Source organism: Pinus tabuliformis, chromosome Q (assembly GCF_031772625.1).
Source record: "Pinus tabuliformis cultivar Carrire ecotype Pingquan chromosome Q, CPIR1, whole genome shotgun sequence".
Classification (NCBI taxonomy): domain Eukaryota; kingdom Viridiplantae; phylum Streptophyta; class Pinopsida; order Pinales; family Pinaceae; genus Pinus; species Pinus tabuliformis.
The window spans coordinates 247,042,741-247,069,059 of NC_142296.1; positions in this window are offsets into that span (position 1 = coordinate 247,042,741).

The following is a 26,319-nucleotide window of genomic DNA, read 5'->3' on the forward strand; positions in this document are numbered from 1 at the left end:
GAATTGGTGCGATGACTAGAGGCATTTGAAAACAAGAACGCGCAGGCTATCGATCATTGGCTTGTTCGAATTCTGGGAGGATTTGTTACTGAATTTGCAGTTGACACATCAGATAACTGTAGCGAAGTGGAGCGAAAATTCTTCAAAGGACTGCGAGGTAGGTACTTAATGTCATTGAATACTTGGATTAAAATGCTATTATGTGAAAAGTGGATGATTCCATTACCTTAATGTTTGGAGCTATGCGAAGTGGAAGATTCTTTAGAAGTTGTGACAGATTAGGTCTAGAGTATAGTCGATTGATTGAACCACCTTCAAGTGATGACGAAGGGGTGGTGTTGACTATGCCGCGAAGTGCCGTTCAGTTAATAACTCAAGGTATTTCAAGGATATCTCATCCATCCACTCCACTCCACCTCCACCTCCACCGCATATACCTTCACCTACATCTCCACCTCCACCTCGACCATTCAACATGGCAAATGCAATGAAGATGTCGATCTTCAAAGGATTAGGAAGTGCAGATTTGGAGAAATTCTGGTTTACTGCGAACGCTGTATGGACAACGCAACAAATCACCTGATAATATAAAGAAGACACAGTTGGTTACAGCCTTGTAGGATTTCGTGCTAACCTAAAACATTAAGTATTTCATTGATAATCCTTAGGCATCGTTAGCAGAGACTCAGACAAATTTGAACAAAGAATTTAGTAAGCCTAAATATGAGGTGTAGTTGATAATTCAAATTAAGGAGATTTGAATGAGAGTCAATGAGACACCTTGGGACTTTGATAAGAGGTTGAAGTGCCAGATCAAGTAGGCTAACATGCAAACCTCAGATACTCAGCATTGCGGCTGGTTTATAGCATCGATTTTTCTGCACTTAATAATATCTCTGTCACAATAGAAAGTAACATTGCAAGTAGAATCCTTGAAGATTGTGATGAGGTTGCATGCATCACCTATTCATGATACAAACCTGGGGGTACAACAGATCCACTCGTAGTTAGAGAGCCTACGCCTAGAATTACAGAGTCTAAAGAAAGAGAAGGAGACTAAGCCAGAAGTATGCGCAGAGGTTTGGTGCTTGAAGTGTAAGGGCCACGGGAACGTTAAAGATCATTGTCCAATATATACGAATTATCTTATGGGGGAGGGGGGGGAGGGCAGCTCCCTTGAATCCATAAGACCCAGCCGGGCTGAGCATAGGAGCTCTGCTATTGTGTTCCATTTGTCAAGTTAGTAGGAAACATGCCATAGATAACTACCACTTACTTCAGAAGTTTGTTTAGACACCATAGTAGCTATTTTGCAATTTCTGTAAATCTGTGGGTCATGATGAGCATCATTGATCAAGTTATGAGCTAATGATGAAAAGAACCCTTGCTTACCGTATGCAGGCAGAAAGCCGACCTCAAGATCCAGGTGCAAGAGGAGCACACAGGGCTTTTCAAGGCTAAGGACGAGGATGAGGAGGAGGACCTGGTAGAGGTCATGGTTAGGTTATCTGCTACAACTGTGGATAGATAGGGCACTTCGCATGAGATTGCGCTAATCCTACACACCCTTCGTGTCAATACTATAGACAATTGGACCATGCCATAGAAGATTTTCCGGTGCAAATAGCTAAAATGCAAGAGAAAAAAACATAGCCTCAGCAGCCTACACAGAATTTACAAATGATGAGGGCTGAGCCCGGTGAGGAAGATCAAAGCATTAATATTTTACTAAGAAGTGGTATGACGACTGGCATAGATAAAGGTAAGTAGCCTGAGGAGGACGGATGGGTCCACAAATCTCTTGAGAAAGAAGCCACCTTTTACCTTAATCACACTAAGGAAACATTCACAGAAGTAAATAAGAGCTTCAATGATGCCCCCACCTCAGGAAGCCAGGAAAATACACCAGCGACCACTGCGACGCTTGAGGTTGATCCTTTTGTACTCACTACTTTTCTGGTGACCTGCATGAACTTATTACTGCATGACAGGAAGGTTATGCAAGGAATGCAAGGATTAATAAATAAATGCATCAATAAAGAAAAGGTCCCTGATGAAAAATGTGTGGTAAGAAAGATTTGTAAGCATAAGGCACGAATAGGACACAATATGCAGCTAACAGCACAGATAAGCGATTACGAAATGGAGTAGGTAATTTTGGATCTGGGGTTTGATGCAAATGTTCTACTGAAACAGACATGGGAAAGGATGGGGAGACCTATGTTGTAGTGGTCTCCAATTCATCTCTGAATGACAAATCAATCGAAAATGATCTCCATGGGATGATTGTATGGAGTGACGGTTGATATTGAAGGTGTGAGTGCATTAGCGGACTTCGAAGTTATAGAAATTGTTGATGACAGTAATCCCTACCCCATGCTCCTAGGAATTGACTGGGCTATTGATATGAATTGGGTAATTAATTTGAAGAAGAGGAAGATTACCTTCAAAAATAAGTCACTTAGGGTCGTAGTATCACTGGATCTTGTAGAAGGAGTGCGCTATACTGAATCTGTCCACGATTATGTAGAAAGTGATGACGAGCTGGATCAAATATACAAGATAACAACACAAGATCAGGATTGGATCAATCCAATGGCAGATGGATGGATCACATGGGACTGGGAGAGTTCATGTACTTCTGACTCAGATGAGGAATTAGAGAATTGGCAAAACCGCTTACATGAAGTGTTTACATTGCGGTGCAATATGATGAAAAAGTCACTGTTCTGCATTTTGTTGGAGGTAAGAAAGCTACCTTATTATGATGGTTTGACTAATGTAGATATGTTTTTAGATGAATTTGAACACGAAGTCCCTGAAGACCACTGTTCTTAAGCATTGGAGTTGCCGCTGCGTGCTACACTTTCACAATGGTGGGTATGCATAAGGAGAGTTTTGTTGGATGGAGGGATTACATGTGAATGATGAAGTTACAATTTGGGCATGTTAATACCAGAATGACTGACAAGTATAGTGGGCATGATGATCCATGTGATCAACTGGCAAAGTGGACTAAGGCATGGGGGACAAAAATACAACCAGAATGGGTACACATATTTTTTCATACCTTGAATACAATCCCCATGAACTGGTACCTCGAGACAGAGCTCCACCATGACATTGCAGAATGGGATGTATTGATAGAAAGTTTCTTATTGACTTTCAGCTTTGACAACGAGTTTGCAAGCATAAATGAAGCACTTCACAAGATTAAAGCAGTTATATTTAGGACACCTAAGGAACCTATGGAATGGACCCAACCTGATTGGAGCACCCAGCTGTGCCACACATTGGAATTCTATAATGTGACCGTTGAAGAGGAGGAAGAAGACCTAAGGAATATCAATATTCCAGAAACAAAAGGGAATCGTACAATAGAAGGAACATAAGTAGAGAACCTAGACTTCTTCACACCTTTGAAAACAAGATAGGTAAACATTGGCACTGAGGAAGAACCGAAGTTAGCAAAGATTGGAGATTATTGGGACAATGATAGAGTAGACAAAGTCACTGAATTACTTCACGAGTACCAGAATCTCTTCCCCACTAAGTTCTTAGATTTAAAGGGCATACTTGGCAATTTGGGTGTTATGCGGATCATACTGAAGCCGGATGCAAAGCTTTTCAAATAGAGGCCTTGTCGTCTTAATCCTAAGTATAAGGAGAAGGTTTGCTAAGAGCTGGATAAAATACTGGATGCAAGCATTAGAGAACCTGTTGAAGAGTCCGATTGGGTGAGCCCGATGGTAGTTCGAGAGAAGAAACAAAAGGGAAAAATAAGGATCTGTGTAGATCTACAAAATCTGAATGATGCATGTGTTCATGATCCATTTCCAATGCCGTTTACAAATGAAGTGTTAGACAATGTAGGAGGGAATGAGGCCTATTCCTTTACTGATGGGTTTTCCAGTTATCACCAAATTAAGATTGTGCCAGAGGATCGAAGAAAAACCACCTTTGCAACAGAGTGGGGTTGCATTCAGTACACTTGTGTGCCTTTTTGATTTAATAATGCACCTGCAATATTTTCCCGCATAGTCATAGCAACGTTCAATAAATTAATTCATAAGTTTCTGGAGGCATACTGCGATGTCTGGACCATGTTTGGATTGGTAAAATGCCCTGTAGCAAGTCTATGCCTTATGTTGGATATATGTCGAAGATACTAGATTGTGTTGAATTTGAAAAAATGTATATTATATGTTCCTTTTGGGATCTTGCTGGGTCATATTGTGTGTAAGCAAGGACTAATGGTGGACCCTGTAAATATCACTGTAATTGTGAACTTGGAAGCCCCCAAGAATGTCAAGCGGCTATGCACAACTTTGGGACACACTTGATACTACAGAAAATTCATTAAATCCTATGCTCAAATTACCACGCCTATGGAAAAACTGCTGAAGAAGGATGCAACATTCTGTTGGGATGAGGAATGCCAACACAACTTAGATGTATTAAAAGAAAAGATGGTGACTGTGCCAATATTGGTATTTCTTGATTGTAAGGAGTTACATGCACATGTGGATGCTTCTTGCATTGCACTAGGCACAATACTAACACAGGTAGACAAAGGAAAACTGGACCATCCTATAGCCCTCACAAGTAGGAAGTTATCAAAGGATGAAAAAAATTATTCAATGAAAGAGCACGAGGGGTTGGCCATGGTCTATGCGCTAGAAATTCAGGCATTATCTATTAGGGGGACATTTCAAAATGTGTACTGCCTTAAAGTACTAGGTCAAATAGCCTATGTTGGGGGGGAAGATTTGCAGGTGGTTGTTATTATTTCAGGAAATTTGATTTTGAAGTTATTGTGAAGCCTGGTCAGTTCAATGCTGGTCGAGACCACCTGTCGAGGATTGAAACAAGCGAAGAACCCATTAATTTGGAGGATGGGTTGCTAGATGTGCAACTATTTATGGTACGTATAGCAGATGACCATTTTGCTGAAATTATTCAGTTCTTAACTATAGGGATGATGCCTGAAGGATATACAACTCCACAGAAGAAAGAACTAGTACTTCGTGCAACATATTTTTTAGTCATTGCTGGACATTTGTACAAAATGGGGAAGACGAAATATTGCAGAGATATGTGCCAGAATTTGAACATGATAGTATTCTCACTGAAGCTCATGGGGGAGCTATAGGAGGACATTATGCAAGAAAAACAACCTGTGTAGAAGATTTTACGGGCAGGATTATGGTGGCCAACATTGCAAAGGATTCCAAAGCGTACTGTAAGGTGTGTGATGCATGTCAATGAACAGGCAGACCATCATGGAGGGATGAACTACCTATACATCCTCAGGTATCTTTGCAGACATTTGAGAAGTGGGTGATCGATTTTATTGGGCCAATTCAGCCACCTGGAAAGAAACTGGGCGCTTGCTACATTATCACTGCAATGAAATATTTAACCAGATGGGCAAAAGCACAACCAGTGAAGGATTGTACAGCGGCTACTGCAACAAAGTTCTTATTTGAATATGTCTTAATGTAGTTTCAATGCCCAAAAGTATTAATGAGTGACAGGGGAACACATTTTTTGAATGAAACAATTAGCACGATGAGGGATGAATTTCAGGTCTACCATCAGAAGAGCACACCATATCACCCACAATAAAATGGGATAGTCGAAGCCTTTAACAAAATTTTGGAGAATGCGTTGACAAAGGTATGTAACACACAATAGAATGACTGGGATGTGTCCATACTTGCAGTACTATGGGCCTATAGGACAACCTGTAAGAAGCTGACAGGGCAAACACCGTTCAAATTACTCTATGGGGTTGAAGTGATGATGCTATGGAGTACATTGTACCTACTTTGTGAATACTAGCTTTGAAAGACATGGTAGGTCATGGGGTCTTGGAGGAACGAATCGTGCAACTTATGGAGTTAGAGGAGGACTAATTTCTGGCATGATTCCACCAACAAGTACAGATGAAACACAAAAAAGCGTGGCATGATCTCCATATCAAGCTTCACACTTTCAAGATAAATGATCTTATGTTGTTATACAATAGCAAGTTCACCAAATTTCTAGGTAAATTCCAGATGCATTGGTTAGGACTGTATATTGTCAAGGAAATTACAGAGGGTGGTCCAGTTCAACTCGCGAAGCAGGATGGCGAACCTTTTTTTGGGAAAAGTGAATGGGAGTCGACTGAAGCTGTATATGGGGGATCCTGCCCCTTCACAATGAATGTATGAAAGCAGGACAGTCTTAGTTCGCCAAGAAGTTGCAAGGAAGCGTAGGACTATAAACTACACCGCCCCACTGGGAAGATTGACAAGGGTGCACCAGATGAACCTACACTCAGGACGTTGTGCCATGGAGGAATGTGCTGCACAGCATAAGCCAAAAGTAGCCGTTGGAGTCACTGTAGCTAATTGGAATGAGAAAATATCATTAGGAGGAGAGGGTAGGCGGAAATTAAGGCGAAAATCCTTGAAAATCTGCTGCCAAAGGTGTATTTATGAAAAAGTTATGGAGGGAACAGTCGGATTTAAATCCGAAAATCGCTATAAGTGTGTCCTGTTAGTCTGCAAAGAAACACTTTATTGTCTATGAATTTATTGCATGCAACGAGAAGATTGGGATGTTTTTTTCAAGCACCCATGGCTTGCTCATTATTATGATATGTTGCACCGAGTTTCTTTAGAGAGGATATCTGAGCCTATGAGTTCTGAGGCCGCAGTGTCTAAGGCCCCAACTTTGGAAGCTGTGGGCATAGATGCTAAACCAATAATACCTATGACACCAAGGTCATCTAGGCCAAAGTAGTCTGCTTCTAACCCAAACCAAAAGAATACAGTTGTCGAACCAGTGTGCCACTCGTCCAGAAAGCATCCAAAGGAGGTGCGCAGAAGGGAAAAATGGACAAGCAAATGAAATCTTTTTTTCCCCTTGTTTTAGATGAAGAGAAACTCTGCTAGGGGATTGAGGAGATGGATGCTGAGGATGCTGAACCAATCACTATGCTTTCGGCATATGTGCTTCCATGAAGAGGACAAAAGAAGGTGACCAAAGACTCTGATTCCAACAAATTTTCAAGTGCTATGCCACTACTCCCAATTGAAGTTCCATTTGAGTGTATGCTCTTAGCGTGCATACCAACATTAAAGATGGAATATTGGGACCTCGCCGACTAGGCGAAATTCCTGTATTTAGCGACAAGTCAGTATATGTCTTGCATATACTATGAAGATACACACAAAGTTGGAACCAATGAAATGGGTCAAAGGAGTTCAGTTGGCGGGACTATTACACATGCTATTCGTACCCCATTTTCACTGCTCCAACATTAATATGGTGTGTGTGCGCCAGTTGATGACATTAGTTCATGATGGGTGTTTATGGCTAGGTGATCCTATCCCCATCACAGATATGTTAATCCATCGGATTAATAAGCTACCTTATAAAGGAGAAGACCCGAAAAATGAGTTTGTGGGCAAAACTAAGGAAAAATAATTCACAAACCGTATGAAGACCGAGTTCGGGCTTGGAAAGGGAAAGCACAGATATTCTATCCACTACATAATAAACTAGGTAGCATAGTTTGCAGCATGGATCCTAGTAGGAAAGATAACACGTAAGTGTCATGTGGATGAAGTGCCCGCACTGGTCATTTGATTAGCAATGCAGTGTACAAACGGGGTCCAGTATAACTAGGCCCAGTATCTCTACAGAGAATTTTTGGCAAACTATCGCGAGGCACAAGAGAAGAGCCAACTGTTCCACTATTATTGACTCTTATTGCTAATCATTTTGGTGGCATGGAGGCTTCTGGAGGACATTCAGTTACCTCCACTGAATGACACCCTCCCAGAGGTAGCGAAGTTCACTTCGCTGTGGCAGACAAAAGATGCGGAACAAATTACATAATCTAAGGTTTTTTGGGTATTCATGGATATGGACACCTGCATGGCTATAAACGAAAGGCCAAGGTTATCTCCCACCTTATTCGAGCAGCTGAGGGCCTTCGTAGAATTTAAGGGAGACTTTCACAATGCCTGGATCCACGCGAGGAGAGAACCGCAAGAAGTATGGCACAAGCTGCCTTACTTAGTGGCCGACACAGATGTACCATAGGTTGTGGGTGGATGGCCAGCAGAGTGGCGTGAGCCTACCCAGTTGGATGTCGGGACAATAAAAGCAGGAGAAAGTTCCTCCACACAGACCTCTACTGTGAAAAAGCAGAAAGAAAAAGAGCAGGCAGTCACATGGGAGAAGGCTGCCGAGCAGAAGAAAAAAGAATCTACTACTAAGACAATTATGGAGGAACAACGGGTTGTGAAGGAGTGCACTACTAAAGAGAAAGCTAAGAAGGAAAAACAAGATACTAAAGCAAGCAACAAATAAGCTTTATAGTGCGTTGATGAGTAGGAGATATCTGCACAGGGTGGGGATGGAGGTGAGGAGGTGTCCACCCCCTTTAAATTCCAGAAGCGCACCAAGGAGTTAGTCATAGGTCTGTAAAAGAAACGTAAATCAGATAAACAATCCCAGGTGGACCCTCTTGTGCTAACAGAGGGAGATTTAGATGAAACTGGCGACAAGGTTAAAGATGCCACATTAGAGCTATCGTCGCACTTTGAGTAGCAGTATATGCAAACACTGGGGAGTGTTTAGAAGGATATACACGAGCTATAGATCCAAGCCGATAGGATGTAGGCAAGCGTTGGGTAAGGGAGCACCATGCAAGTGAGCTTGACTCAAGCGAGAATGAGTGTTCCAGAAGTGGAATGGAAAATGGACCTAAGGATCATTCCTTTACTAGAAGGATCCTTGCGAGAAGATAACTAGGAAGACCGTGACATGATAGAAAAGATCAAGGATATTGGAATAAATGTGGCCGCACTGCCGCTCTAGGCCCTCCATGCATTTCATTAGGGGGTCTCAGATGAGTTGCAAATTAGGGAGCAATGTGCCCTTGCGGTCCTCAGTGAATGTAAAGTAAAAAAATGCACAAATGTACGAGGAGAAGACACAGGTGCTAAAGGAGACTGAGGAAATGCAAGCATTAAGCACAAACCTAGGGTCTGTAATTGAACAAGCCTTTCAAACATTTCTAGAGTTGCATATCCCAGACGATGCACAGGTTGAGACGAAAATTAGGAAATTAGCTGTTACGGTGTGCAAAGTGAATGATGAGGTTGGGCGAGTTACTTTTGAGTTCCAAATGAAGATATACAAACTCCAGCTCAATCTTCAACCAACCACATTGTCAGAAGTTCGGGAACAAAGAGGTGCAACTATAAAATAATCAATTGGTCTACTAGATGTCACAATTCATGATTGCGATCAACTATTCAATCAGGAAATGGGCCTATGGGATTCACTACAGGAGGATCCTACTTTGCAACAGTTGAAAACAGAGATAAGGGAAGTGCAACATAAATATGATGAAATCAGTAAGACTGCATGGACATTGGCACCAGTCCAACACTTCGCATGCTTGGAGGAAGGCAAGGCGATCTAGATACAGATCTAAGAGTTACAGAAAAAGAAGTCCTTGCTAAGAGACTGGCTTCAACCTTGGACCGAGGAAGCAAACCAAATTTCATAGAATATTCATTAGAAGCTAAAGGCCATGAAGTAGACCCAATAGACTACACAACTTGCAGTGGAAGGGCTAATCGTAGAGAAATTGTTCTAGGAGGTACAACAAGTTGCAGATCAGAGTACCATGGAGCTTCAAGCAAGCACTGACCAAAGCAGTAAGCGAACTCCGCCAGAAAGTGGAACAACTAGTTGAGTGGCTTGAGGGCGAGTCACGATATTTATGTTGGGGGCCTGTTGGGATGGGGTCCCCAGGGGTAGAATTGAATTAATTTAGTCATTTTTTGTAAATAATTTTGTAAAGAATGTAAAGTCTCCACGAAATGTGGATGCAGAGAACACAGATAGATAGGAGTCAAAAGGGTGTTAGACCCTTGTTTGGTTAAGTGATAGGTGGTTTTGAAGACTCACCCATGAGCCGAGAGCCATGGTATTGTATTAGAAAATCTATAAATAGTTTAGTCATAACAATTTTAGAGATAACATTTGATAGATAATAATAGAAGAATAAATGAATGAGGTTGTAAGAGTTTGGTAAAAAGGAAGGTCTATTCTTGTCAGTAAGAGAAGGAAAGGCTCCACAGCTGAGTGTGTGGAGGCCTAGAAGAGTCCACACCTAAGTGCGTGGACCCCTATAGCTGAGTGCATAGGGTAGTTGAAGTCTGTACTGGAATGATTTTGATTAATAAAGTTTTATTTTGGGTTGAAAATACTTGCATCTATCTGTTTAATTGTTATGTTACTTTCACTATTGTTTATGTAATTCAATATGTTTTCTTTTCACGAATCTAGTTAATTGAATATGTTTATGATTAATAAGATGATTTAATGATATTCGCAAAGATCTAAATCTACTTTGGATTAGTTTTGGAAAAGGAAGATAGGTCAGCACGACGACATATATAGATCCCAAAAGCCCTAGAAGATGTGTTCAGTTGCACAAAGGTAGAAGATATATCCTATTAGGGCATGATTAACGCCATTGGCTGGCCCCGTGAAGAGTTGAAGATATTTAGGGATGAATTAGGAGTTTTAACTCTATCAGAAGGTTAGATTTGCGTGGAAGCAGATCTAAGGCACTGAAAGACATCACACTAGACTCTAGATGTAGAAACTTGGTTCTTGAATCCCCCAATACTGCTTCGGGTGAGACTACAACCTGCACTAGACAGGTTGCTACCGAAAGGGCCAACAGTGTAAGGTTTTGTTGGTTGGCGCAACTAAATCCAAACCTGGGTCAGGACCCCTTAAGCCAAAAATGATATGCCAAATGTAGGATGCGAAGGTGCATTCGTCTTAATCCTTCGTAAAGTACTAGAGATGGCTCGAGAAATGGTGTGCATGTGAACTGAGTGTAGCATAATGAGGTTGAACTTCAAGGCATGTAAGTGGGGTGGTTCGTAGGCTAAAGTAAGTGGTCATGACTCTTGTTAGTGAATAAGGGTATATGAAGATGAAGTGAGCCAGGGAGGGGGTTCTATCGACCAATGTAGATGTTTATCATATCTGAAGGCGAGATGGTGATAAGCATGGTTGAGATGAGGGACCTTATGGCGCATTTTGGAGAAATTATGTCAGCATATGCAAAACTTGAGTGTAAGCCCATCATGATAAGTGGATAATGATATCTACTTTGTTATTTGCATGTTGGGGTGTTGGTCGAATCAGATCGTGTGCAATGTTCCTCTAATGGACATAACCAATACCCCAAGTGAAATCATATATTTAAAACACATATATAATATGTGACAAATTGAATGTTATGAATTAAAGAACTATAGGAGTACCTGACATGCATTTCTGAGTGTGAGACAGGGAAAAAAATGAGTTTTTGCATTTACCAAAATGGAGGGTTCCATGATGAATATAGTGTGGTACTCATCCTTGAGTCTCTTATGGTTTTATAAGTGGATATCCCAAGGTTATGTAACAGACTCAAAAAGATGGAAAAAAAGGGTGATAGACAAGGATAAGGGGGCCAAATATCACTTCATTTACACCACTGAGTTGTAGAGGTCAGAGCGAGTTTTGGAGCATTTCCTGCCATTGTGGTTAGCCAGAGTACCAGGGATTTTATGCGGGGAAAAGCCACGTAAGGGATTATACCTTACTCTTAGTCATTTTCGTAGCCTTATGGTATAAAGGCCATAGAGGGGTCCCCTGTATGGCCTTTTAAGGTTGACTTTTTTTGGCCACGCAGACGACTCTTTTAGAGTTGCGTTGTCGCCACACAAAACTGAGGGTTTTGTGTGGAGACTCTACACAAAAATCATCCTCAGATGCACATTCCATGCATCTGAGGTGAGAAATGCCATGGAGAAACCTTGGAGGGGTTGTCGTAGTTTGGTTAGTGGAGTGCGTGATGGCTGTGCATCTATGTGAAACACAGACACGTAAACCATTCACCTGTTTGAGAAACATGCACGCGGTCTTTAGAGCCTTGGATGTTGCGGATTAGGGGCATGAGAGACACACATCTATGCATCTATTGGGAAAACAAGCACGTGATATCATGTGTGTTAGGCTCATAGGCGTGCAGGTATGAGAAAAAGTGGTTTTCTCTCAGTTTCTCTTCCTTTTTTGTTATGAAACCAGCTCACAAAAAGATAGAAAAGAGAGATCCACGCCTTAGAATTCAACCTCTTCGAGGGGGCAACCTCCTTTACATTACACAAATGAGAAATTATTGGATGATACAAATGAAAATACCTCCTTTCTATACATAGGAGTCTAAGGGTTCATAATATAATTAGAGCCGACATAACAATAATAATGTAAGGGCACAATAATAACAATAGTGGGCTTCTATGGGGCACAATAGTAACAATATGGGCACTACATGGGTACATCAATATAATAAGTGGGTTGTAATAATAACAATAAGGGGTTACACTAGTAGTATAGGGGCCTAACATGCCCCTCTCCCTATAAAAGCGTTGTCCTCAATGCTTGAGTAGTTCTTGATGCTTCTGTATAAATTTCTTGTCCTCCCATGTGGAATCTTTAGCAGGTAAGTTCTTCCACTTGATGAGATACTCTAAAATTGATCGATTTTGCTGCTGTCGGGTTTTTGTTTCTGTGACTGCTCTAGGTTCCAATATGATTTTTCCTTCCTCTTCAATTTCTGGCAATATTGTTTGAATTGGTATCTTTTGCAGCTTTTGAATAAGTGGCCATACTTCTTCGCCCTTCTTCCATTCATCCCTTGCTTCATTTATCCAATCTAGTTGGATAATAGAAATAGCACAAAACAATGCTTCCACATCCTCATCCTTGAAGAGTCTTCCCATTTGGTAAGGTCTCCATTTTTTAAGTGCATGTAGTATTGCCAACATTTCCTTCTCATAAATAGCTTGCTTGAGATGTAGCAGTAAAAATACCCAATCACCTACATCAAAACATTTTTCACTACGATGTTGATCTACCTGTTGTTTCATTTGATTTTGCACCGAAGTGGCGTTATCCTTTAAAATTTGGAGAACTTGTTGTTGATGCTCGATGTGATCTTTCACTGCTTAAACCTTTTACTTCTTGATATGTCCTTCTATCTCTAGATTTTGAGGAGTGGTAATTTCTTCCAATCCTTTACAAGATATGGCCGGATTCATTTCTTGATGCTCGATGTGATCTTTCACTTCTTGAACATTTTTCTTCTTGATATGTCCTTCTATCTTGATAGTTTGAGGAGTGGTAATTTCGACCAATGAATTACAAGATATGGTTGGATTCATTTCTTCTTTCTTGATGTGATCTTTCACTTCTTGCACCTTTTTCTTCTTGATATGTCCTTCTATCTTGAGAGTTTGAGGAGTGGTAATTCTTGCCAATGCTTTACAAGATATGGTCTGATTCATTTCTTCTTTCTCTGGGGTGGGGTCCTGGCGTATATCTTCTTCTTTTGATGTTTCTTGATCCTTTTCTTCCTCCTCTTCATATTCTATGTAAAATAATTTCTTCTTAGCACACTTATGACCTTTAGTGTATTTGCTATCACAATTGTAACAAAGCCCTTTTTCTCTTTTTTCTTCCAATTGTTGTGGTGTAACCCTTGTAGGTTGTGGCAGGCTAGGAAAAACAACACTTCCATCTTTATAGTTGTGAGGGGTAAGCTTCCTGGTTTCCATAAATTTTCTTTCCACTATGTCACAAAGCCCTTTTACTCTTTCCAATTGTTGTGGTGTTGCTCTTTGTATCCTCATAACGTGCAATCATTTCCTCCGTGAAGATTGACCACGTAACAAGTTGTTTACGAGAAAAAAGCCCTTCATACCATAAAAATTGATTTGGTTCTAAATATGAAGATGCAATACATACCTTTTGTAACAGTGTTACACCATGTAGATCAAAATATTGCTCCATCTAAAGTATCCAATTTACCGGATCCTTGCCATCAAACTTCCTTATCTTGCTTTTTCTTGATTTTAGGAGCTCCTTCTTGGAACGACTGTAACTCTATACTTTCAGATCTTTAAGTTCTAAAATTGCAACTTGTGGTAGCCCTCTTTGTTCTCTTTCCAATGCCACCAGTCTGATCCAAATTGGATTCTCCAAGAAAGAGTTATGCACAATCTCCTAAGATGACCTGGTTATAGACCTTTCCAGAAGAGCGAAATTGTATGAAGTGCCACGTGTCACTGTTTGACCTTTGGCTCTAAAAAATATCTACAAGAAGCTACAGTCTGTCCTCTTTCTATACCTTCTTATGGAATTTCAATCCAATGCTCAGAGAGAAAGTTATGACGATTTTCCCTAGGTCACCTGTTTGGAATGTAATTCAGGAGTCTGCAAAAAGACCAACTTCCTCAGATCATATCTCGTAAATATAGTGCGAAAATCTCTAAAATTTGGACCCGAGCTTCAGCGCGATCTCATCTAAAATGGGTTTTTTTTAGCTTCTGAAACATCACAGAAAAAAATTTTATAGCGAAAATTCCACGATGACCTGGTTGGAGCAGCGAAACCCTAGAATCCAAAGCTCTGATACCAAATGTTATGAAACCAGTTCACAAAAAGATAGAAAAGAGAGATCCACGCCTTAGAATTCAGCCTCTTTGAGGGGGAAACCTCCTTTACATTACATAAATGAGCAATTCTTGGATGATACAAATGAAAAGACCTCCTTTCTATATATAGGAGTCTAAGGGGTCATAACATAATCAGAGCCGACATAACAATAATAATGTAAGGGAAAAATAATAACAATAGTGGGCTTCTATGGGGCACTATAGTAACAATATGGGCACTACATGGGTAAATCAATATAATAAGTGGGTTGTACTAATAACAATAAGGGGTTACACTAGTAGTATAGGGGCCTAACATGTGTGTTAGGCTCATAGGCGTGCAGGTATGAGAAAAAGTGGTTTTCTCTCAGTTTCTCTTGCTTTTTTGTTAGCCTAGGGTGCTATATAATTGACACATGGTATTCTGGTTGGAAAGATAATATAGAGGGAGAGAGATTGGGAGCGTTTGCGTGTGGATGTGGCAGTGGATCCAATGGCTAGCCAGTTACTGACACAATGGGGGCTTTTGAAGTTTCTTTAGAACCCCCTTTTGAGGTCACAGGACATGTTCCTACTGTTAGCACCCAGGTTGTTCCCTTTGACTCCCGAGGGAATACGGCCGGGGTAACCACTAACCAAGCTTTGGATTACAGTTTCTAGCCAACCTGTAATCAGAGAGGGCTCTCTCTTATGAGTTTTTTCACTATGCTCTTGGGGATCTTAGGCTAGCTGTGAGGTGGGGGTTTTGGTTTTATGTTTTGGTTGAATGATATCTTCCAGTACCTAAGATGATATCTTCAAATAGTTTTAGTCCATTGGGCAATGGAGTCTGTGGTTACAGGCTGTTTGAGATGTTTAAGTGGGATTGTTGAAACTGCAGGGCCATTTAAATATTTCATGAAACAAACTTGAATTTGAAATGATGAAGTATGTTTAACCAGTGGAAGGCATTTAAGAATTTTCCACTAAGCTGGTGGTGTGAGAAAGAGATGTATTGCCCAGGAGCAAGTTTGAATTCCTGAACAATAATCACTGTGAAAGATACAGTATGAAGGTGCAGCAATTAAGAATCACACTCTTATAACTATAACTGAGGAAAAACATTCATAACAACATAGATTGAGTCCATGGTATTCTATGAATAAATCCTGAAACTATTCTTTTTCATTGCCATTAAACTGTGAGACATAGAACATGAATGGATTATGAAGGAAGCAACAAACATAACGAACAGGTTAAAGAAACTTATTGTTCCATGAAATATGCAGGAATCCTGTAGCATTCAACAAGCACACCATAACGCATCAGACAACACAAAACTTTGGAAATTCCATCAGCCTTTGTATTAAAACTCTGAACATTTACAGCATAGGATCTCTTGAAGAGAAAATCAACAACCCCTGCAAGCTTGTGCGAGGGGGAATATATACAATTGGTTTTACAAAAATATCTAAACCGCTGAGTCATTTGATTAATAAATACATTTACCAACTTTCTGAACAACAGATAAGGAAGTTATTGCTGCTTTAAATACAAAATGAATGCTCTTTAATTCTGTCAGAAGTCTTTTTGACCTTTGGAGGCCACTGAGTCGGTTGAGCGTTCTGCATTAATGCTGAATGATGTGTCTTTACGGCTGCGTCGTGCTGTAGAGTTCTCGGCCTTGTCACCTGTGGCTGTCAGTGTCGCTGTGGTGGCCGAATCTATCTGCTGAGTTGGCTCAGCCCAGTCTTTTCCAGTCATACTGAATGCATTAAATTTTCTGAACATGCTGATTATATATTTTTATGCAAAATTTGATGGATACCTGTTGGTTCACAGCAACAGCTGTATCATGCTGGTCCACCATTCCTGTGTAGGCAATTGATGCCTCAAAATTGCACCTAAGGTTTCATCTGCCTCTGTATATTTGTAGAAATTTGGAGGCACCTCGAACAAATGCCTGATTTCATTCATAATAAAAAACAAATTCTCCACTTTTTCATAAAGGCTCTGCCCAGATGCAGGCCCTACTTCCTCTGGAGTGCTTGATCCTGCAGTGATCTGATTAGTGGCAAATGCATTTACCCTTTTTGCATAGTTCTCATGTGATAGTAGCCTTCCTGCGCTGTTCAGTAAGCTGGGAAGGCCTTTGTTATGCAATACTGTGACTTTTTCCACAAATTTATTTACTTCTGTTTGCATTTCCTGGCATCTTCTTTCCAATGTTTGCACCAGGTTTCTCAAAGTGAGCACTCTTTTTATCAATAATATGGTGTCAGTTCTACCAGAGATACCCATGGCTGTCAGCTGAGAGCCTGTACGGTTGTTGAGGACGTTGATCATCCTGTTGGCTATCTCAGGCATGTTTCCAAGAGATGCCCTTGCCTTTTGAATTTCCTTGTGAGCCCTGCTGATGAGATCCATCTGCTCATGAATAGTCTCTATATACTGCCATTGATCTGTTATTGATTGGCCAATGTTGGCCCATAAAACCTTCTTGATCTCGGCCACCACTTTGTCAAGAGTGAGCTCCTTTTCCAGCTCCTTTATCTTCTCCTTAAGAGCTTTTATTTCTCTTCCTTTTTCAGCTACACTTTGCTTAGATTTGTCATATTTTTCATTAAGAGTAGCTAGCTTTTCCTTGGCCTCATTCAGCTCTGTCATCTGAGCTTCTAAGACTTGAATCTCATTCATCAACTTCTGCATGTCAAGGCTTGGAGCCTGCTCTGATGTTGGTGCTGGTGCTGATGTTGATGGAGCTGTCTCAACTGTCTGTTCTGTAGGAGGAGTGACAATTTGAGGGGGGTCCTCAAGGTTGATTACTTGTTGAGGGGGCTAAGATGTTTGGCCTCCTTCTTTCTGTTGTAGGGCTGCCTGCAATGCAGCCTCTGTCTCTACCAATTTTCCCTCTGTCTGTACTAGTTGCTTATGGAGTGATACCAGCATGGCTGCTACATCTTGGTCCTGCCTTCGCTGGGCAACCTCTTCCGTTTGAGGGTGAAGGGTTGTTGGGATCTTTATCATCTTTCTTAAGGCTGCAATGTCTGAATCTCTTATCTTTAGCAGCTCCTTTATAGCTTTAGGATCCTTTGGGTCATGCCCAAGCTCTATGATTATATCCTCCAAAGACCTGATCCTGTTGTCTTTGGCCTGAGAGGATGCCTTCTCCAACTCAAGTTGGGCAGTTGTATTGTTCAGGCTATTTTCCAACCTATGTGCCAAGAAGGTCTTGTCTGCCAGTGTCGAATAGACCATCTCACCCGTTTGCTTGTGAAGTTCTATTTGATCCATAGGGTGGATGTCTTTTGCAAGAACCTCAAGGTTGGTCCTTATATAGTCTGCAGCTGACTGTGGCTGCAGCATGGTTGGCATGAAATGACTCATGGTCATTTTCCCCTCTGTTATGTCATAAGCTGACATAAGCCTCTGTTGGTTTGTAGGGGCCATTTTAAGCAATTGATTGTAGAGCTGGAGCCTGAGTGGCTCATTTCTCTTTTTTATGTCAATGAATTGTTGCTTGATGCCTTTTTCAGCTCTCCTTTGCTGACTTGAGGAGCTGACCTCTCCTCCAATTATTCTTTCTTGTTCCTGCTGAAAGGAACTGGCAGATGCTTCCATGCTTGGTAGGCCCATGCCCAAGGATTGCCCGATAGGCAACTCTTCTTCTGAAAGGGGATTTATCCTCTGCCTTTTCTTCCCTTGAGTTGTGGATGCGGTGAGGGGAGTCTCATGCTCTCTATCCCTCTTTCGGTTTCTTTCTTCATTCTGTGGAGTTTGGAGCACCGAGGCCTCCACTGTCGTTTCCTGCCTAGGAGGCACAGTTTATTGAGCCTGCTGCTCTTTGGATTTTGGGGCCTCAACTGTTTCTTCTTGCTGCATTGGCTGCTGTTCTGTTGTAGGAGGTGGTTGTTCCTGCTCCATCTGCTTGCTGGTGGGCTGTAGAGGATGAGGCAGCTGCTCCAAGTTGCCTTTGATAGGAAGAGGAAACCTGCCCACAAGTTTCCAAGTCAGCCTCTTTCTCAATATTCTTTGCCTCTCTTTGTAGCATTTTCTCTCTAGTGATTGCCTCCTCTAGAGTGCCCTCTTTCCAACTTAATAAATTGGCATATTTCTCAATATGAGGCAATCTGATGTGAGCATAGCCACCCAATTTATGTTTTACCCTCCTGAGAGAAATGAAATGATTAGGGTCATAAGGTACCCAGCAGAAACTGGTTTCTAATTGGAGGGTCTCTAGGATCCTATCTGCTTCCTTCCATCCCTTCTCCCTTTTGTTGTAAAGAAATGGGCCTAGCTGGTTCCTGACCTTTAGTTGCACCTTCTTGTTTTTACTGTGGAAATGGACCTGGTCTGCATTTCCAAATTGCCTGAAATACTCCAAGGAAAAGAGTCTCATAGGGACATATCTTGGCAGCCTATAAGGGTCCAACTCACAGCCATATATTCTGATTACTGTATGGTGTTGGTAAAAGTACCAATCACCAATGCTGTAGGCCTTTCAGAGCTGGAGTATTCTTTGCATCTCATCGGTCAATCTTGGAGGAGGGACACCAAATAACAAGGTCATATCTGGATGGATAAAAAGGTCTATGAATTCACAGTAGGTGTATGGTGAACCGGAGGTGTGATGAAAAACTGAAGTCCAAAATACTACAGACCTTGGGTTTCCCTGGGCATCAAGCTTCTTGAGAGGAATAGGGAAACTGTCAGGTTGATAAAATAAGAACAAGTGATAGATGTATGAGGTGTATCTAAACACCTTTTCCCTCTCTAGATTCATCAGTTGCTCATGAATCTTATTGGCAATGTATGTTGCATAATCATAGTGCACAGCAGGAGGCTTTCCAAGGGAAAAAATGGACAGCATGGCCATAATGGTGTCATCAACATCCTCACATGACCTGTATCCCAGGACATAACTGATCAAGTCCACCAGCATTTTGCCCAAGTCATTTAGATATGGATTTCCAATAGGAGGTGTTCTCATAGCTTCAGAGCTTGGCTGAACAAATAACTGATTAATCTTGATGATCTGGGCACTGGACAACTTGCCCCCCTTCTTTAACAAGTCCATCATGGAAAGAGGAGTTAGTGGCTTTGCAGTGTGAAAGTGCAGCATCTCATTTATGGCCTCAGGGGTGATATGGAACAAGACTGAACCTGTGGGACTGAGAACAGCTCTTTGACATGGATCATAGTTTTCACAGCATCTATGGATCAAGTCTGGAAGGACATTGACTTGAGGAAGGTTGAAAATGGGCAAATTGGAGTCCCAAATCACTAAAATATCAGCTCCACTGAGGTGTTGAGCCTTTAACTCATTTAGCATATGAATGTTAAATTTGGAATTCATTGAGAATGTCTCTGTCATCTGGTAATCTTTATCACCTAGGGCCTTCCATTCTAACTCTCTGTGTGGGGCATTCAGAGGTGGAATATTTAATGCTACTGGTGTTTCCATGGCTAATTAGGACTTGTTTTACTGGACTGAGCAACACAGAGGGGTATTTTTGCAAGAGTGAGGCAATTTGCAGGGGAAAACGGGGTAAATTATGGCGAGAAAAATTGAAATGCTCCAAAGAGAGATAAATGAGCAACTGCTGGGACTAGTACCACTGTTTTCCCGGTGAATTAGTGAAGCTCAGGTTTCAAGTCCACAAATGCGCGGACTGACTGTAAGTTTTATGAAAACTTGGCTAAATGTGGACTGTGCAGGTGAATTTCGACCCTACAAACAAAAATGGATGCTGGTCACCGGGGACTTGCTGGTAAACGCACTGTTTTTCACTCCTTTAAGCTAACTTTGGAGAATTATGGACAAAACCAGGTGCGGAGGGAATGATTTGGATATATACCTGGTGAATTGCCGGCAATGGTTACAAATGCAGGTGGATTGGAAGCGCCCACGGTCTTTGGATCGATTTTTGCAGGTTGGCGATGGAATGGTCGTAATTTGCATGCAGAGGGGAGCAATAGTTCTTTAGACAAAAGTGACAAAAAACACAAATTTTGGCGAAAATATGGACTTTTTGGGTTATTGGCGCTTTTTTTGGATGACGTCATCATGACGTCATCGGGAGGGGTCGGGTACGGAAGGGTGACGTGGCGGCCTGTGAGTGGTCCACGGGGACTGGTGAGGTGGTGGACAAGTCGGAGCAGTGGCGGGTCGGGCGCTGACACGACGCTGAGTTGACATGATGTGGGCGGGTGGTATACACAGGGTGGTAAGCGGTTCCATCGGACCGCTTATGGTACGGTGGTGGTATTGGCAGGCGGCCTCCCGATGAGATTTGGGAGCGACGCGTGGCAGAGGCCTGACGTCACCCTCTGCCATTTCTCGGGAGGTAACGTCCGGTCATCGGGGCCGACCCGATATGGATATGGGCCGTCGGATGGGAAAGCCCAGATCCGACGGTCGACGGGTCAATAAACTGGAAGGACAATACGGCAGCGGGCGGGGAATATTTTAATGTATTCTTTGAAATGCGCGCCCGGGCGGTACTTTAGGATATGATGAAAATTTTGGGTTTTTTCAATGTTTCCGGGCAAAATGGGTTATAAGGGGTTTATTTACAAAGACAGGGTTAGGCTATTAAACCAAGCGGATCTTGGTTTAATCCCAAAAATTAAACTCTCGGCGCCTTTTGCATTGCGCTCTAATGTTTAGCGCTCAAACCTTTTAGACCACATATAAAGCTATAACGCTTGGGAAGGGGATATGTACATATTTGGGATTTTTCTATAGGATTATCCTAATAATAGGGGAAAGGGAGTATAGGGAGTTAAATAGTAAGAAATTAGGAGTTAATATGAGTGGAAGAGGTGGATGAGGGGGGAAAAACACTAAATTTTATATGAAACCAACTTAGTTTAGGAAGTAGATCAAAATGAAAAGATTTTTACACAAGAAATGTGGCTCTTAAAGAAACAAGAACCAACAAAAGACTTTGATTTCTGCTATGAACATAGGTAGTATTGGGATGTTAGTAATGGATGTAATGGGGGATAATCATGGAGTTAGACATGCTTCATTGTATTGCTGCAAATTTCTGAATGAGAGACCTGCACTGGCACCATGTTTTTCCTTTGCTTGGGCCAATGACATAAAACAAATCATGCTTCTGCAACCCCATCTACCTACCCACTCTATTGCCTAGCATTTTTTGTTACTCCAAGGAGGGTGCACTTAGACTTGCAAACCCTTATGTGCCTTTTCTTTTCCTTTGGCTTTTTCTTTTGATCTTCTATCTAAGGCTAGCCTTATTGCTTCCAAGGCCCTAGATTAAACAGTTGGGAACCTTCATTCTCTACCTAACTACTTTATCTGCCAAGATTGAACTGTTTGGACAGATTTCCTTCTCTAATCTACAACAAAAAATTGAAACATGGGATGACCCAGCTTAGACTGTTGGATCACCCATTCAGAAGCGGGGCAACATCAACCAACTGTAAACATGTGTCTTTCACCAAAATATGAGATCTTTGCATCACCAAAGTAGATCATATTGGCACTTCCCCTGCCAATCATGAAACATGAAACCTATTGGTATAGGTAGCTAACACCTACACTTTTTTATTAGATGTTGTGATGTGGATCGACATGTTATGGTTATCAATTTAACAAATCTATTGATATCGGTTCATATCGATATTTATTTTGTTACTGGTCTACTACTTCATTAGGAGGCGTTGCCTTATCCACTGCCAACTGTGCACGTGGATATTCATCAGTGGGCAGAGGTAGAGGGTGAGGCTCACTGTGGGCCTAACCCTTATGAGGAGGGTTGCATTAAGATCACAACTGTGTTGGATCTTGTTGAGCGATCAACGTTGGCGATGATTGTGAGGTTGGTGGGATCAAAATTCCACAATAGAGCATCGGGGCCACATATAGTGGTCCTTCAACAACTACAGGTGGGGAACTTCCTTGATTGGGCTTGGTTATTGCATCGGGGAATTTTGTCTGAGCTGACATAGGTGTGGCATGGTGCACTCACGAGTTATTTCTATGGGAGTTTACTTTGCAGTATCATGTATGAGTGGGTGCTTATGCTTCATTCAATCTTAGCAGCGTCAGTGAGGCCTGCTAGGGACCCACGTATACGCCACTAGGCACTTGCAATGCCTTGAGATGGGGGTGGTGAGGTAGGGTGTTATTGGAACACCACTGTAGAGGATTTGTTTAACTCCAATGCTCAGTTGATTTTAAAGTATCCGTATCATGGTGTGGACTTCCGGGGAGGTCCATATATGGGGCTTCCTCCGGGCGATGCCTGGGGACCAACAGATATATTTTGATCTTTACATTTGTATACAGATATTTTTTTTCATGTGTATCATTATGATGCTTTATTTATGATGATGCTGATACCATGCTTGTTTACTATCACATGTAGGGTCGTGAGGGTGATCACTGGCCTATTTGGTTGGCCATGATCCTAGGCATATGGGCATCATAGGGGATGCCCCTATACCACAGAGATCGAGGGTGGTGAGGCCACCATTTGGGCCTCGGGGTGGGCATGAGAGACTAGTGCAACGATTCCAGTTAGATATTGGTGGGCCCTCTGGAGAGGGTAGTAGCGCATCAGCGAGAAAGGATGCAGAGTAATGGTATGGGCATGCTGAGGATGTAAAGATGCACTTGGCAATGACAAAGGCTAATAAGTAGAGTTATCAAGACACCTGGGGAAGGGTGGAGACCTTGACTAGAGGGTTTTCTACCGATGGATGGGCAGGAATGGCAGAGGTCATCATATAGATGAAGATTTTATTGGAGTGAGCACACCAACCATTTTTGCATCGTGTAGCCATGGGGATGGCTATGATGAGTCTGCATTTGGCTCCAGATGTAGAGATTGGGTCACCGGAGCCCTAGATAGACTATATGGTCTTAATGTTGTTGGAGTGATGATGTATGTAGCAAGTAAGCACCCATTATGAGAATGCTCCCCTATATTTTCTTGAATTATTTTTTCCTGGTCGTGAGCCAGTGGACTATGTGATATTTTTTGTACTCATATATGTTTTGATGTATATATGAGATTATTTTTTTGTGGATCTCTTGATGTGTCACATGCATCTATACTTTTTATGTATTTCTGCATTTTTTTAGATGTATCTTATGTTGATATTTTATGTATCTTGATAGCTATATATGTGTGATGCATGCTAGTCTAGTATTTGAATAGAGATGCAATCAATTGTGTGATTTTGATCCCTTGGTATATGCATAAATATGATATGATCAAAATGTCTAGCTAATATTTGTGCATGTAGATACTTTTGGAAAAGGCGTGTATCCTAGACTTGAAAGGTCCTGTTTAACTGCGACACAACTAGCTGGGAATCAAGGAATACATGCAGGTGATGGATACCTAGGTGGTGGGCATCAGTCAAGAAGCCTATAAAGGCATCATATTATGCTTGATTGTTAGTGGCTGATTAGATAAAAAGTCCATTAAAGAGACGACGTGTCCAGTCAGGAGATTATATGGCCCAGGCTGCAGCAGTGAGGTTTTGCAACCATCGAGATCCACCGTTAGCAAATCTGTGATGATAAGCTAGTGGAGGATCCATATGCTAAAGCATGATGAGAGAATGATATTTAGCGTGAATCCATGATTAGATGATCATCGTAAAAAATAAGTCATGGTGCATACATGTCTACTCTAGCATCTTATGGGTGGAAATTTTTGAGGTAGAGACCATTGACGAGATTTTTCAAGCAAGTCCCATCGAGATCTAGAAATATGTATTTCCCCTTGAGGAGGTAGTGTTTGATGATGTATGGTCCCTTCCAAAGGGTTTCAAAATTTCCAGGTCCTACCGCTTCTTCAACAACATCATAGCGGAGGACTAATTCCCCCTTGATATATGTCTGAGGGGTGATGTTGCGATTGAATGAAGGTTTGACCCTCTTCTTGTGTGCTCCATTATCCTAGAGGGATTGTCATGCTAAAAATGCATGTGACATAGGCGTTACTTTTGTCATTTGAGATATTTTGATACAGATTCCACATACTAGTCCAAAACTTACTGAGTAGATTTTATGGGAGGTGGTATTTCTCATAGTATGGGATGTCGGTACCTCATTGATATCACGAGATGGAATATCCTGTGGGGGTATCTATCTCTAGGTTGTGGTATTGGTGTGATGTGGATTCCTTGTATGGGCTTTCCTTAGCACTACTCTTGCTATGCGGAAACGTGGAAGAAACTGGCAATTCCTTGTGTGGTGGAATTGAGAGCAGATGCGAGAATAACAACGTGTGATTTTATCTTGGTTGGAGAGATGCTTGTGTGGAATTTGGACCATTAAGTGAAATATGTCATTTAACTTACTCAGTTCACGACATTCGTTTACCAAATGGTTGGGTTTATCATGTAGGGCGCATGTGATGGGTGATTTTCTTTGCCAGCTAGTTTTAGATCGTTTTCTCCTAATCCGGATTGGTGGTGGTGATGGGAGATGTTATGATAGGGGCCTTGCTTTGTTACTGGTTGTTGTTTCTCCTCAAACACACATAAGACATCTAGGGGTTTGCCTGCCTCTGGTGGGGGGATGGGTTATGTGGAATTGGTATCCGAGTCTAGTAGATGAAAGTTTTCGGTCATGAATCAACATACAAAAATCAACGATTCGTGAAATCTAGGAAGGTGAGAGAGCCTTCTCTTAGGATGGTTTCCTGCGTAGATAGTGCATGTATGTTTTTGGAATTTAGTTTTTCTTCTCTGGGAAACCTGCGTGACTCGGTGGTTTTGGTTAAGTGTCCATAGTTCTAGGCAGAGGTTTATCGAATGAATAGGGTAATTGCATAGAGAACATGGTAATGCAGGGAGGGGGTTGGTTGTTCACGCTACCTTTGTGTGTTGTGGGAGGCTTTTTTAGAGCATGAAGTTGGTTCCTCTTGAATGTAGAATATTTTCTTATATCCATCTTCCACTTGAGGTTTGGATGGTGCTATTGGTTCATTAATGTTGGCTTGAATGAGTGTGCTTAATGTCTCTAAGTATTGAGGGATATCAGGACAGTGACAAGTGTAGTGCACATGTTTTTCGCATATAGCACATGCATGATTGGTCCATAATTATTTATTACGTATAGGCATAGCCTTTGCTCCTTTTGGTGGAGTTGAGGTTATTGATGTTTTGGAAGCATGCATAAGGGTTTTCAACTCATCTAAATCAGGGCATATGTAGGTCAGGTGCCCAAATTCTTCACATAACATATAGGGTTGTAGGGCCCTAGAGGAGTTTTAGGCTTCTCCTCTTTTACCATTTGGTTTGGCCTTCTTGCCAGTCCCGATTGGTGTCAGTGCAGGAAAGTTTTGAGTAGGGGTGGTTTCCTGAGATGTAGGCATAGGGATACTACCTATTGGGATATGTCCTAGATCATTCGACATGGTCATTGGGACTAGATACTAGAACAATATCGTGAGAGCCATATTTGGTAATGTAAGGGTTGCCATGACTTGGTGAGAGACAAAGCTAGGTGGGGGGCACAAAAAGGGTGTTTGCAGAATAGTGTGAGGTAGGGACATAGAATAAATAGTTACAGATTGCGTGGTGTCTAGAACTGGTTCCTGAGTTTGGGTGATGTTTGATGAGGCCATCATGCATGCTAGTGCTCTGGTGTTTGGGAAAAGTTCTTGTAGCACCAGAGGGTATCTGGGAATGTCCCTAGGAGTGTTCATGGCTTAAACTAGCTTAGGTTGAGGTCATTCTAAGTAGTGATAAACTCGTGGGAAGACGAGACTAAGGG